The 12336-nt window shown below is 46.4% G+C and overlaps 1 protein-coding gene across 2 annotated transcripts in view; it reads right to left on the reverse strand.

Moving 5' to 3' along the window:
* The window catches only part of ADAMTS17 (ADAM metallopeptidase with thrombospondin type 1 motif 17), a 343861-nt gene that overhangs the window by 28853 nt on the left and 302672 nt on the right, over positions 1-12336 (reverse strand). The gene's annotated exons all lie outside the window — the stretch shown is intronic.

Consider the following 12336-nt stretch of genomic DNA (forward strand, 5'->3'; position numbering starts at 1 on the left):
TCTCAGGACACAAATGGGGCTTTGAATGCCCTTTTGGGGACACAAAAGGACTCTCTCCTCCTTCAGTCCCTGCACGAGCCTCAGATCCTCTTAGCTCCGAGGAGCTCACCACTTGACAAAATGGCTGAATCCATTGATGGCTGGCTCTGATAAACATTCAGTTCTTCCTCATCAGTTGGAACAGTCCTAAGATCCTGAAACCAAATCTGATCATGCCATCCTACTGTTTAGAAACGTCAGTAGTGTCTTCCCACTGGCAGCGTTCTTGAGGAGACGCTGGGTGGTGCCAGGCCTCTCTTCATCTCCAGTCCTAGCTTACTTGCTCATTCATCCATCCCAGCATGGCACATTCACTGAGGGCCTCCCATGTGCCAGGCACTGTTCTAGGTTCTGATGATGAGGCAGGGAACAAAACAAAGCCTTGCCCTCTGAATCTTACTATCCTGATGGGGACAGACAGTAAACCAAGGAATGATATACAATAGAGTATATATAGTGTATATTATATATCATACATGAATAGAGAAGATGCCACATGGTGGTAAGTACTTTAGAGAAAAGTAAAGCAGTGTAGAGCAGAGCAGGGAGGAGGTGAGGGGTGAGCACATAAGGTGGCAGGGACGGCCCCACGGATAAGCTGACATGTGAGCAGAGCCTGGAAGGAAGCAAGAAAGTCAGTCATGTGGTTCCTTGGGAAAGGACTTTTGGGCAGAGGGCACAGTGGATGCAAAGGCCCTGGGGAAGAGTGTGCTGGCAGAGCAGAGGAGCAGCAAGGAGTCCGGTGTGGCTGGGGGAGGGGTGAACAGAGGGAGGGGCAGGGAGAGGAACATGAGAGAGGACAGGGTGAGATCCTACAGGCCCTGGCTGGCCACTGTGGCTCTTGTTTGAATAAGATGCAGTCCCAGAGGGTTTGGAGAGAGGAGTGATGTGCCCCCCAGGCTTGGAGAGGGTCATTCTGGCTCTGGGCAGATACCAGTCTATAGGGCAGCAACAAGGAGACTAGGGAGGAGGCTACTGCACCAGTCCAGGTAGGAGATGAGGGTGGTTTGTACCAGCTGGGGGTGGTGGCAGTGGTTGGGCTAAATGTTGAGAAGATGGAGCTACCCAGGCCCCCTCCCTCCACCCCTATACTGTTCCTCCTTGTCCCTTAGGGCAAGCTCAGGTGACCTCCTCTGACTTCCAGTCCCCTTGGTAGAGCCATCACTGTCCTCCATGCCCCCAGGGAATAACTGCAGAGAAGCTCCTCTTACCAGACCCCTTGCCTATGCTGTGGGATGGAAGTGACTGTGCCTACCCTGGGACAAGGGACATATCGCCTGTAAGCTGCTTACACCAACACCTGGCACACCTAAGCCTGTATAACTCTTAGCAATTGTTCTTCTTCATCTCTTCAGTAGATGATGAAGTCCCAGAGGTGAGCAAATCCTGCTCCCATTTCAGCACTTGCCAAGTGCTTGAACAACACTATCAGAACAAAACCAAATCCTACCCATTTCTCCTCATTCTGGTCTTTAGAGTAACATGATTGGCTTCTTAAATATTTGAAGATAGCTCTTTTGTTCCCCCAAAGCTTTCTCTTATCTTGGTCAAAATAATTTGCATGTGGCAGATTCTGAATCCTTTCTGTTCTAATTCTCTCATCAGTCACTACTGTTCTCAAAATGGATTGCTTTGTCGTGGGCAAAATGGCCCAGATGTGGTCTGAAAGCAGCAGGAGAGAATGTGATGGTTTTTTTCCCTCTTTAAAGGGAGGCTCTGGTTTCATTAAAGCAGCTCAGCTCTACACTATGTCTGTTTTTAAGCAAGCAGACTGCACCTAGTAGCCCCAACGACTTCTCTTATTTTTCTCCTGAACTGACTCTCAGCCATATCTCCTTCATCCTGACCTTTTGCCATTGACTTCGTGAATACAAATGTCAGGCTCTAGCTTGAGACCTGTTCAGTGCTCCTGCGTTGACCTCAACTGTGAGAAGAACTTTGTATCCCCCTCTTGTCTTTTTTTTTTTTAAGATGCTATTTATTTATTTGCGAGAGAGAGCAAGCACAAGCAGTAGGCAGAGGGAGAAGCAGTTTCCCCACTGAGCAGGGAGCCCAATGCTGGACTTGATCCCAGGATGCTGGGATCGTGACCTGAGCCAAAGGCAGATGCTTAATGACTGAGCCACCCAGGCATCCCCCCCACTTCTCTTTTGTATTTTCTGTGCTTCCCAGGGGTCAAGTTGGGAAGCGGGACCTCTATGTCCTACTCACGGGAATGTTACCTGCCTGTGGGCGTGCATGCTGTTGGCCAGGGGGCACCAGCATCTCCAGCTCTGGACACACAACCAGAGCATGGGCTCTAGGGAATATGCAAGTTGACTCTGGTCTACACAAAGGTCACATCTGGGCAGCTGAGGGGATGGGGAAGAGCTGAGAGAGGTTGAGCAGTCCTCCCTCAGACATCTCCTATCCCTCCTGTTCCATCACAGACTGGAAAAGTCAGACCCACGGGGATCAGCTTCCTGTAGAGCTGGGAGGGGTTACCTTTCTTTCCTGTTCTTCTTTCCTTTGCCTCTGGTGTCTCCTGGGCCTTTGAGGTGCTTTGCAGAAGGATGACAGAATGCAAAACAGCCCATGGATCCTACCTTCCTTGCCAGAAGAATCCTTTGACCCCCTGCAATGTCCCTCCTTGCCATTGCCTAGAGTCTGGCAGGAGAATGGGGGACAGAGCCCTAAGCACATGCAGATGTGCACGAAACTGATCTATGGTCTGCCCTGCTCCCTAAAGGGGGGAATTCTCTGTCTCCGGGAGCTGTGTAAAAGGGCTCCCCCTGCTCCCCTCCTTGAGGGCTAGTTACTGTCAGATTCAAAACAAGCCCTGTCTGAGGCCAAGGCAGACTCCCCAAACCACTGTGGTTCTCACGGACAACATGATGGGGTGAGAAGGGGGCACGAATGCACTCCACACCCGCAAGTCCCACATGGGGCAGCTCAGGGCACCTTCCCAGCTCTCTGTCCCCTTGCCCTTCCTTCTCCCGCTCCAAATTCCCAGCTCCGCACAGGGTTGCAGACATACAGATGCAAATACGGCACACCGCCTCAGGAGACAGACAACCAGCCAGCCAATCACCATCAGTGAACAAGGCTCCCTGCCCAGGCGGAGGAGAGCACAGCGCTGTGGTGGCATGGGGAGGTGTCTCACTCCATCTAGGGGTGAGTCTGGGGGAGGCGATGTCTGAGCAGACCCTTAAAGTACAAGCAGAGGTAACTGGAAATAAACTCGGCTGTTGCATATTGTTTTACTCAGGGGCCCTTTGTCATTCTAATACTTGATAGGTTTAAAAACAGTGATAGGAGTATTGAATCACTATACTGTACACTTGAAACTAATATTACACTGTATGTTAACTAACGGTTATTTATTTTTATTTTTTTAAAGATTTTATTTATTTGTGAGAGAGAGGAGAAAGACGAGAGAGAGAGAGAGAGAGAGAATGAACACGAGGTGGGGAGGGGCAGAGGGAGAGGGAGAAGCAGACTCCCTGCTGAGCAGGGAGCCCGACGTGGGGCTCAATCCCAGGACCCCGAGATCATGACCTGAGCCGAAGGCAGACTGAGCCACCCAGGTGCCCCCTAACTGGAATTTAAATAAAAACTTAAAATAAAAACAGTGATGGGAAAATATTTGGGTGCCCCTGTTCATGGCAGCATTATTCACGGTAACCAAAAGGCAAAAGCAAGCCTAGTGTCCGTTGGTGGATACATGGATAAACAAGATACGGTAAGTACGTACAACAGAATAGTACTCAGCCTTATAGAGGAAGGACCTCTTGTCCCAGGCTGCAGCATGGGTGACCCTGGAGGACATTATGCTGAGTGAAATAAGCCAGTCACGAAAGCACACGTCCTGAATGATTCCACTTAAGTGAGGCAACTGAAGGAGTTAGATTCACAGAGGCAGAAAGTAGAATGGGAGCTGCCAGGTTGGAAGGAATGGGGAGCTCGTGTTTAATGGGTGCGGAGCCGCACTTGCTCTTCCAAGAAGTAGACAGAGTTCTGGAGAGAGTCAGTAGTAATGGGTGCACAGCTCTGTGAACATACTTAATGCCACTGAACTGTAACTTAAAAATGGTTAAGGTGGTAAATTTCATGTGTATTTTACTACAATTTAATTTAAAAAAAAAAGCGATGGTTAGAAACAGGGAGTAGATAGGTGAGAAAGGGACAAGGAAGTGAGGTGTCTCGCCAGCCCCCGGGCGGCAAGGATGAGACAGGAAACAAGGCTGGTGCTCAGCTCTGTGCAGCCACATTGTAGCCGTGGTGCATCCATGCAGACCGTCCTCACTGGCGCGGGCAGCCCCACCTGAGACGTGGGAGGAGCTGGCTAGAGGATCGATGCCGCCCCGCACACACAGGCTGCAGGTGATCGGAGGTGTTTTTCAGCTAGATTTTTTTTTTTTTTCTCCCGATCTTGACAAATACCTCAGCAAGGTATGGGGAGAAAAAAAAAATCACTTTCTGGAAACTGTGGTTTTGGTGGCTGAAAACCATTTCACCACAATGAGTACACAGCTGCAGGATGCCGGTCTATGGTGGGGGGATATCACCATGCAAGTAAACATCCGAGGAAAAACCCCATTAATTCCACGTCCAGGAATTTGAGAAAGGAACTGCTGTTCCATAAAACAATTCATGTGACAATGACAACTGAAATCTGATTTTTTTCTTTTTTTACTCGTGCCCCCTAGAAACCTTAACAGTGACGTGTACTAGCTAAGTTTGAGTTCGCAGATCTTCTTAAAAGCAGGAAAACTAATTTTTGAGGAAGCCACTGTTAACGCTTCTGTAGTTCAGGCCTCCCTTCCTTGGTTGCTCTGGAGTCATGAAGGACCGGATTCCTTTCCTGTCCAGCAGGAAAGAGACTTGGCTCCTCCACACACACTTCAAGTTTGATCCTACCTGAGACCTTGCATTCTTTCTTTTTTTTTTTTTTTTATTGCTGCTGTAGCAAATGACCATAAAGGGAATGGCACAAAGCAACAGATTTAGCATTTGACAATTCGGGAGGTTGGAAATCTGACATGGGTCTCACTGGTCTAAAATAAAGGCACTGCCGCCAGGGCTGGTTCCCTCTGGAGACTCTGGGAAGACCTGCCTTTTCCAGCTTCCAGATGCTGCCCCCGTTCCTTGGCTTGTGCTCTTTTTCTCCATCTTCAAAGCTAGCAGTGTCAGGTCAAGTCCTTCTCATGCTATATCCCTCCAACGTTCTCATCTGCCCTCCTCCTCCACGTTTAAGAACCTCTGTGACTGCACTGGACCCATGCGGATGCTACAGGATAATCTCTCTATTTTAAGGCTAAGCTGATTAGCAACCCATATTAGTTTGCGAGGGCTGTTGGAGAAAGGACCACAAACTAGGCGGGCTTGAACCCCCAGAGAGTTGTCTCACAGTTCTGGAGGTCAGAAGTCAAAAATCAAAGTGTTGGTAGGGTTGGCTCCTTCTAAGGGCTCTGAGGGATCTGTTCTATGCCTCTCTCTCCTAGGTTCTAAGGACAGCTGACCATCCTTGCTGTTCCTTGCTAGTACACGTGTTACTCCAATCTCTGCCTCTGTCTTCACATGGCGTCTGCCCTGTATCTGTGTGTCCTTACACAGCTGTCTTTAGAAGGACTCTAGTCAGATTAGATGAGGGGCTCACCCTACTTAGTATAACCTCATCCTCACTAATTACACCTGTAATGACCCTATTTCCAAAAAAAGTCACATTCTGAGATACTGAGGATTAGGACTTCAATATCTTTTTTTTCCTTTTTTTTTTTTCGGTGGGGGAGGGATATAATTTAATCCATAGTACAACTTTAATTCCAACTGAAACCCTCCGATTTCCCTCATTTCCCTTTGACATGGAACTCAGCATATTCACAAGTTCTGGGACTTAGGATATAGACATGTTTTTTTTGGGGGGGTCGTTATTTTGCCTACCCCACACCCATCCCATTCACAGTTCTGAGAAATTTCAGCTTCTAATCAAAACACACTTTCTATTCAAATCTTGATCTGGCTGAGATTTAAATTAGGCAAAGATCTTGTGAAATCTGCCGAAATGTGAGTTAGTGGTTACAAAGAAAGAACACCATATTCAGGATCCTGTTCTTTTGACACGGTTATTTTATCTTGAATATAAAGTGAATCCCAAATACAGACAACCAGAGAGAGAACACTGGTAGGTCATTCACTTTCAACAACTTCAAACTGAAAAAAATAATAATGTGAGATGTATTTCAATACAAGAGGTGCTCGAGCTAACAAGTGTTGTGTCTATGGGATTCGGTCAACTTTATCCATCTCCAAAACGCATCGGTAAGAAGGATCTGGCATTGGCTGAGCATCAATCTCTGCCGATGTCTGTGTCAGGGATATTCCCTGCATTAGCTAAATTAACCAAAGGAAGGAAACAAGATGCCTGTGTGTGATAACCTGAATAGCTGGCATCATACAGGCTACTTGTAAAACATCACAGCATAGAAAGAATGATGGGAAACAGCTCAGAAGCTCCAGAAAGCTGCAGGGCAGGTTAAAGAGAGAACAGCTACTGTACAAAGTACACTTGCTTTGTTCAACCTTGGCTTATTTGTCCCCCCAGACACATGAGTGTCAACTTTATGCCAAGTTCTCAACCAAGGGTTGGGGCACTTGGTTCAGTGTCCCCACATTCACAAAGCTCAGGCAAATGTGTGGTCCTTGGGGGAAAGAGAAACGTATAAATAGACAATTTCTTCACTCTCTGATAAGTGCTGTGGAGGAAATGGAGCTTGAGTTTGGTCCAAGGTGAAGTTGGCCATCCAAAGCAGCAGGGCTCAATGCTCTCACAGAGAGAGCCTGCCCATGATATGCCATGGAGTGAGAGAGTGCAGCCAACCAGTTTGGGATGGCTGGTTCTCGAAGAGTACCTAAAGGGGAGTGGAATAGAAGTTGCCTTGGTGTCTCAGGTAATCATGAGCCTTGGGGGGCAAGATGATGGCCAAGACAGTAGTGGAGAAATGGAAAGCAGACATAAGACTCTTTAAGAGTGAGGCTGACATGGCTTTGGGTATGTGGGGTCAGAGACAAAAGGGGCAAGAGTCAAGCTCAGGATTCCAACGGGCTCAGAGGACACCACTGGTGCCTCCGCTGTAATGGAGAACACAGAGAGAAGACTTGGCCTGGGGGCAGAAGTGTTTGAGAATGTCAGGTTGAGGCAGCCAATGGGTAGCTGAGTGGTGCTGGGAAGGGTCTGAAGGTGCAGTTCTGGAGTCAGGGGTGCAGTCTGGGGTGGAGACACAGGGTGGGAAGTCATCAGAAAGAAGGTCATGGTAGAAAGCAAGGTAAGAACAACTCACCTGGGGAGCTTCTACAGGGAGAAAAGGGGACAGAGGACCGATGGCAGGGGCTGGGAATGCAAGCATCTATGATAGGAATAAGGAGCCAGAGAAGGGGCAACCAGCAAGACTGTTCAAGAGATGCCAGATAGGGTTGGGTTGGAAGAGGCCTGAAAAGTATTCTCTGGATTTATCCACAAGGAGGTGTTGCTGACCGGGGAGAGGCCCCCGGGAGAAGGGGGTGCCAGTGCTGTGAATGCTCAGTTGAATGAGGGTGGAGAAGAGAAACTCTGTGGATGTTCTTCAAACAAATCTGGTTCGGTGCCTACACAGTGGGCTCCATAGATCTCAATCTTGGGGTAATGCCCAAGCTTTGGAAGGCCTGTCCCCATGGTAGAGGTAAGGAAGACATCTCACCATCCTCACTGGGGCTCTGGTCAAGTGGCTGCTCATGGGAGAAGCATGAGTGAGAGAGGACCTCTGTGTGAGAAGGAAGTGCTGAGAACTGAGAACCCAAGCAGCGGTGCCAGAACAGACTGGGAGCTTCCTCTCGTGGACATGTCGGTCTAGAAGGGCAACCCCTGCCCACTGGCAGGAGCTCTGGAAAAAGTCATCCTGGGCCAGATGGCAGAGCAGGTGACCTGTCAGAGACACGCACAATATCCAAGATGCAGGTGGCCAGCAGGGGTGGGAGGCCAGGGACCGGGTGAGTAGAGAGAATGTGTGAGGGGAAGGCTGGGACTCAGCCAGAGTTTGCCGCTATCTCCCCCTTGGGATTTGGTGTCAGAGTCTGGGTCAGTTGGTTAGTCTACTTTGAAAAAGGGTCTGGCCTTTGATAAGAGCGATCTTGTCCATCCCTAAGTGTCAGGAAGGACTCAGGAAATCTGATTTGGAAGGCCAGACAGATTGAAGCTCTCCCTTTTCATTTAGAAAGTTTGAAGAGGGGCACCTGGGTGGCTCAGTCGGTTGGGCGACTGCCTTCAGCTCAGGTCATGATCCCAGGGTTCTGGGATCGAGCCCCACGTCAGGCTCCCTGCTCATCGGGGAGCCTGCTTCTCCCCCTCCCCTCCACTCATGCTCTCTCTTGCTATCTCTGTCTCTCTCTCTCCCAAATAAGTAAAATCTTAAAAAAAAAAAAAAAAAAAAGAAAGTTTGAAGAGAGCTTGAAAGCACAGGCTCACATTTGCCCTCTGGAGGGTCAACTCTGTACTCAATGAGGGCAAGGTGACCCCTCTGCTTTGTGACCCAGTCCTTTCCCACCGCCATCTTGATTTGCACCACCAGAGCTCCCAGAGGAAGGCTGCTCAGGGCTGGCTAGTCCTGCGTTAGAGATGGAGAAACCACTGGGAGAGGTGGCCAGGCTGGCCCAAGGCCCACCAGTTATTAGGGAAGGGGGTCCTCTGTGTCTGAATCCAGGGGCTTTGTTCTGTACTTATACAATTATGGTTCTGGTTAGGGTACACCTGACCACCCTCATCATGATGTCCTGTAAGTCAGGGGTGCCCACAGACTTTAGTCAGACATTCTCAGATTCTCAGAAACGCACATTCAGGACCCAGACTTGGGTCTTCACTCCACTGATTCGCCAGCCGTGTGACCTTGGGCAGGTCAGTGCTCGAGCCTCAGTTTCCTCCTCTGTAAAATGTCAGTACCTGTGTTCTCATCTTACAGGCTTGTTTGGAGGATTGGCCTGGGTGATCGCTGCTATAGGGTCCACGCCCAGATGCTAAATGCGTGTGAGTTTTGTAAAGCTCCTGGGGAGATGGCTGGCCCAGAGGAGGCCCCCGAGGATGCAGGTCTCTTCGCATCCTCGCCGGTGTAGGGTTGCTGTCCATTGGGCAGTGTGGGTGTGGCCAAGGGAGAGCAGACACCTTGCTCTGCTTTCCCACAGATGACAAGGCATTCCCCAGGGCGCCACGTGTGCTGCATGCCTGGGAGTGAGGACACATGGCAGAGGCCAGCTGGCCAAGAGCTGGACCCCCTGGGCCCCTTCCCCAAAACACCAAGGAGCACTGTAGGCAGCATCAGACTCCCATCTGTCCGAGTGGCTCTTACAGCTAGAGGCAGATTGGAGCCAGCCACTCTGTTAAGACAACAATCAAAACAAGATTTTAACATGTGCCATTTATAGTCTCTGAAGATACGTGGCTGCTTTTATTGAACAGATGTTTGTGAAAGAAGGAGCGGGGCGAGGGGCAAAGGCTGAGACTGCACGAGCTCAGCTGTGATGTTCTCCCGGGGGGACGAGAGGGATGCCTTACAGCTGCACGCTCTGTTTCAACTCAGCATTTCTCTGTCTAAAACTTGAGAATTATGAGTTCTCATATACATTTCCCCGAAAAGTAATATTATTCACATATTTGTCTTTTGAAGGAGGAAATGAAAACCTGAAGGGCATAATGAGGAACAAATATGCTAGTCTGTGAATGTGAGCTTTTATGGGCTTGAGTCTGTTAGTCCAGCCCTAAGAATCAAGATGGATGATTGGCCAGAGTCTGAGAACTTTCTATGTTTTCCTGAAAAGGTCTTTGAATCACTGTGGTTAGTTCTCATTTGCTGGGGAAGGGAAGACAAAGAGAGGAAGGAAGGAAGGAAGGAAGGAAAGAGAAGGAAGGAGGAAGAAAGGAAAGGAAGGATGGATGGACTTCAACACTTAGCTAAAATACAGTTTAAGGGAAAATTTTTTTTTTTTTTGAAGATTTTATTTATTTTTTAGACAGTGAGCGAGAGAGAAACAGCATGAGAGGGGAGAGGGTCAGAGGGAGAAGCAGGCTCTCCGCCGAGCCGGGAGCCCGATGTGGGACTCGATCCCAGGACCCTGGGATCATGACCTGAGCCGAAGGCAGACGCTTAACCATCTGAGCCACCCAGGCGCCCTAAGGGAAAATGTTTTAAAAATGGTTTCTCTAGAGGAGGTGGGTGAGGGGATGGGTGAAATAGGTGATGGGGATTCAGAGTACACTTATCATGATGAGCACCGAGTAATGTATGGAAGTGTTGAATCACTATGTTGTACACCTGAAACGATATAATGCTGTATGCTAACTACACTGGAATTAAAATAAAAAACTTAGTAAAAAATGGTTTCTCTAGATCTTAAACCAGCTAATCCTTTTTCAGGGTTTCCTTTGTGCCAGGCAATGTTCTCAGCACCTGACATGATTCAATTTATTTGATCCTTATGATGATCCTACAGAAAGTCATTCTGCAGCTGAACAAATTGAGGCACAGAGAGGTTAAGTGCCTTGCCCCAGGTCACACATTAGTTAAGTGGCAGAACCATTTTAACGGTTCCAATGAGATATAATTCACACACCATATAATTCAGCCATGTAAGGAGTAAATTCAATATATTCAGAGTTGTGAAACTACCACCACAATCAATTTTAGAACACTTTAGCTGCCCCCAAAAGAAACCCCTATATGCCTCAGATGTCATCTTCCATGTCCCCTACCTCCATCCCTCTCAGCCCTAGGCAATCACTAAGCTAGTTTCTATCTTTATAGATTTGCCTCTTCTGGACATTTCATATACGTGGAATCCTGTAACATGTGGTTCTTTGTAACTGGTTTCTTTTCTTAGCATAACGTTTCCCAAAATCATGTATGTGGTAGCACACAGCAGTACTTCATTCCCTTTCATTGTTGAATAATAGTTGATTGCATGGATATACCACATTTTACTTATCAGCTCATCAGTTGATGGACATTTAGACTGTTTCCATGTTTTGGCTATTGTGAATCATGCCGCTATGAACACGGTTGTACGATTTTTTTTTTTTTTGAATCTTTGCTTTCAATTCTTTTGGATATATAGCCAGAAGTGGAATTGCTACATGATATGGTAATTCTGTATTTAATATTTTTGAGGAACCACCATACTGTTTCCCCCAATGACTGTATCATTAGACATTTCAATCAGCAATGTACAAGGGTTCTAATTTTGCCACATCTTTACCAACACTTGTTATTTGCTTTTTTTTTTTAAATAATAACTATCCTAATGGGTATGATGTGATTATCTCATGATTTTGAATGGCATCCCCCTAATGATTAGTGATGTTAAGCATCTTTTCATGTGCTTATTGACCAGTTGTATCTTTGGAGAAATATATAACCAAGTCCTTTGCCTATTTTTAAATTAGGTTGTTTTTTGTTGTTGATTTGTACATACATTTTGTACATACATACACATATACATACACACGTATAAATACATACATATATATACTAGATATTACTCCTTTATCAAATATATGATTTGCAAATATTTTCCCCATTATTTGGACTGTCTTTCACTCTGTTGATAGTGTCTTCAATGCATAGAAGTTTTTAATTTTGATCAAGTCCAATTTATCTATTTTTCCTTTTGTTGCCTGTGCTTTTCTTGACATATCTAAGAAATCATCAAATCCAATATCATGACACTTTTTTCCTCTGTTTTCTTTTAAGAGTTTTAAAGTTTTATCTCTTACCTTTAGGTCTTCGGTCCACTTTGAGTTAATTTTTGTATGTGGTATATTAAGTAAGGGTCCAACTTCATTCTTTTGTATGTATTTACCATTTGTTGAGTTTCATTGTGGTTTGATTTGTACTTCCCTGATTGAGCATCTACTCATGTGCTTGTTGGTCATTTGTACACCTTTGGAGAAATGTCTATTCAGATGATTTGTCCATTTTTAATTGGATTGTCTTTTTTATTATTGAATTGTGTTATTTATATATTTTAGATGCAATTACTTTATCAGATATATGATTTGTGAAAGTTTTCTTCAATTTTTTGGATTATCTTTCACTTTCTTGATGACTTTGAAGTGCAAAAATTTTAAATTTGAATAATGTCTAGTCATCTACTTTTTTCTTTTGTTGCTTGTGATTTTGCTCTCATATCTAAGAAACAATTGCCTAATCTGGAGTCAGGAAGAGTTATGCCTGTTTTCTTGTAAGTTTTAAAGCTTTAGCTCTTACACTTAGGTATTTGATCCATTTTGAGTTCACT

Source organism: Mirounga angustirostris, unplaced genomic scaffold, assembly GCF_029215605.1.
Source record: "Mirounga angustirostris isolate CCGP_5_RB_7025 unplaced genomic scaffold, mMirAng1.0.hap1 SCAF_9, whole genome shotgun sequence".
In the NCBI taxonomy this organism is placed as follows: Eukaryota; Metazoa; Chordata; class Mammalia; order Carnivora; family Phocidae; genus Mirounga; species Mirounga angustirostris.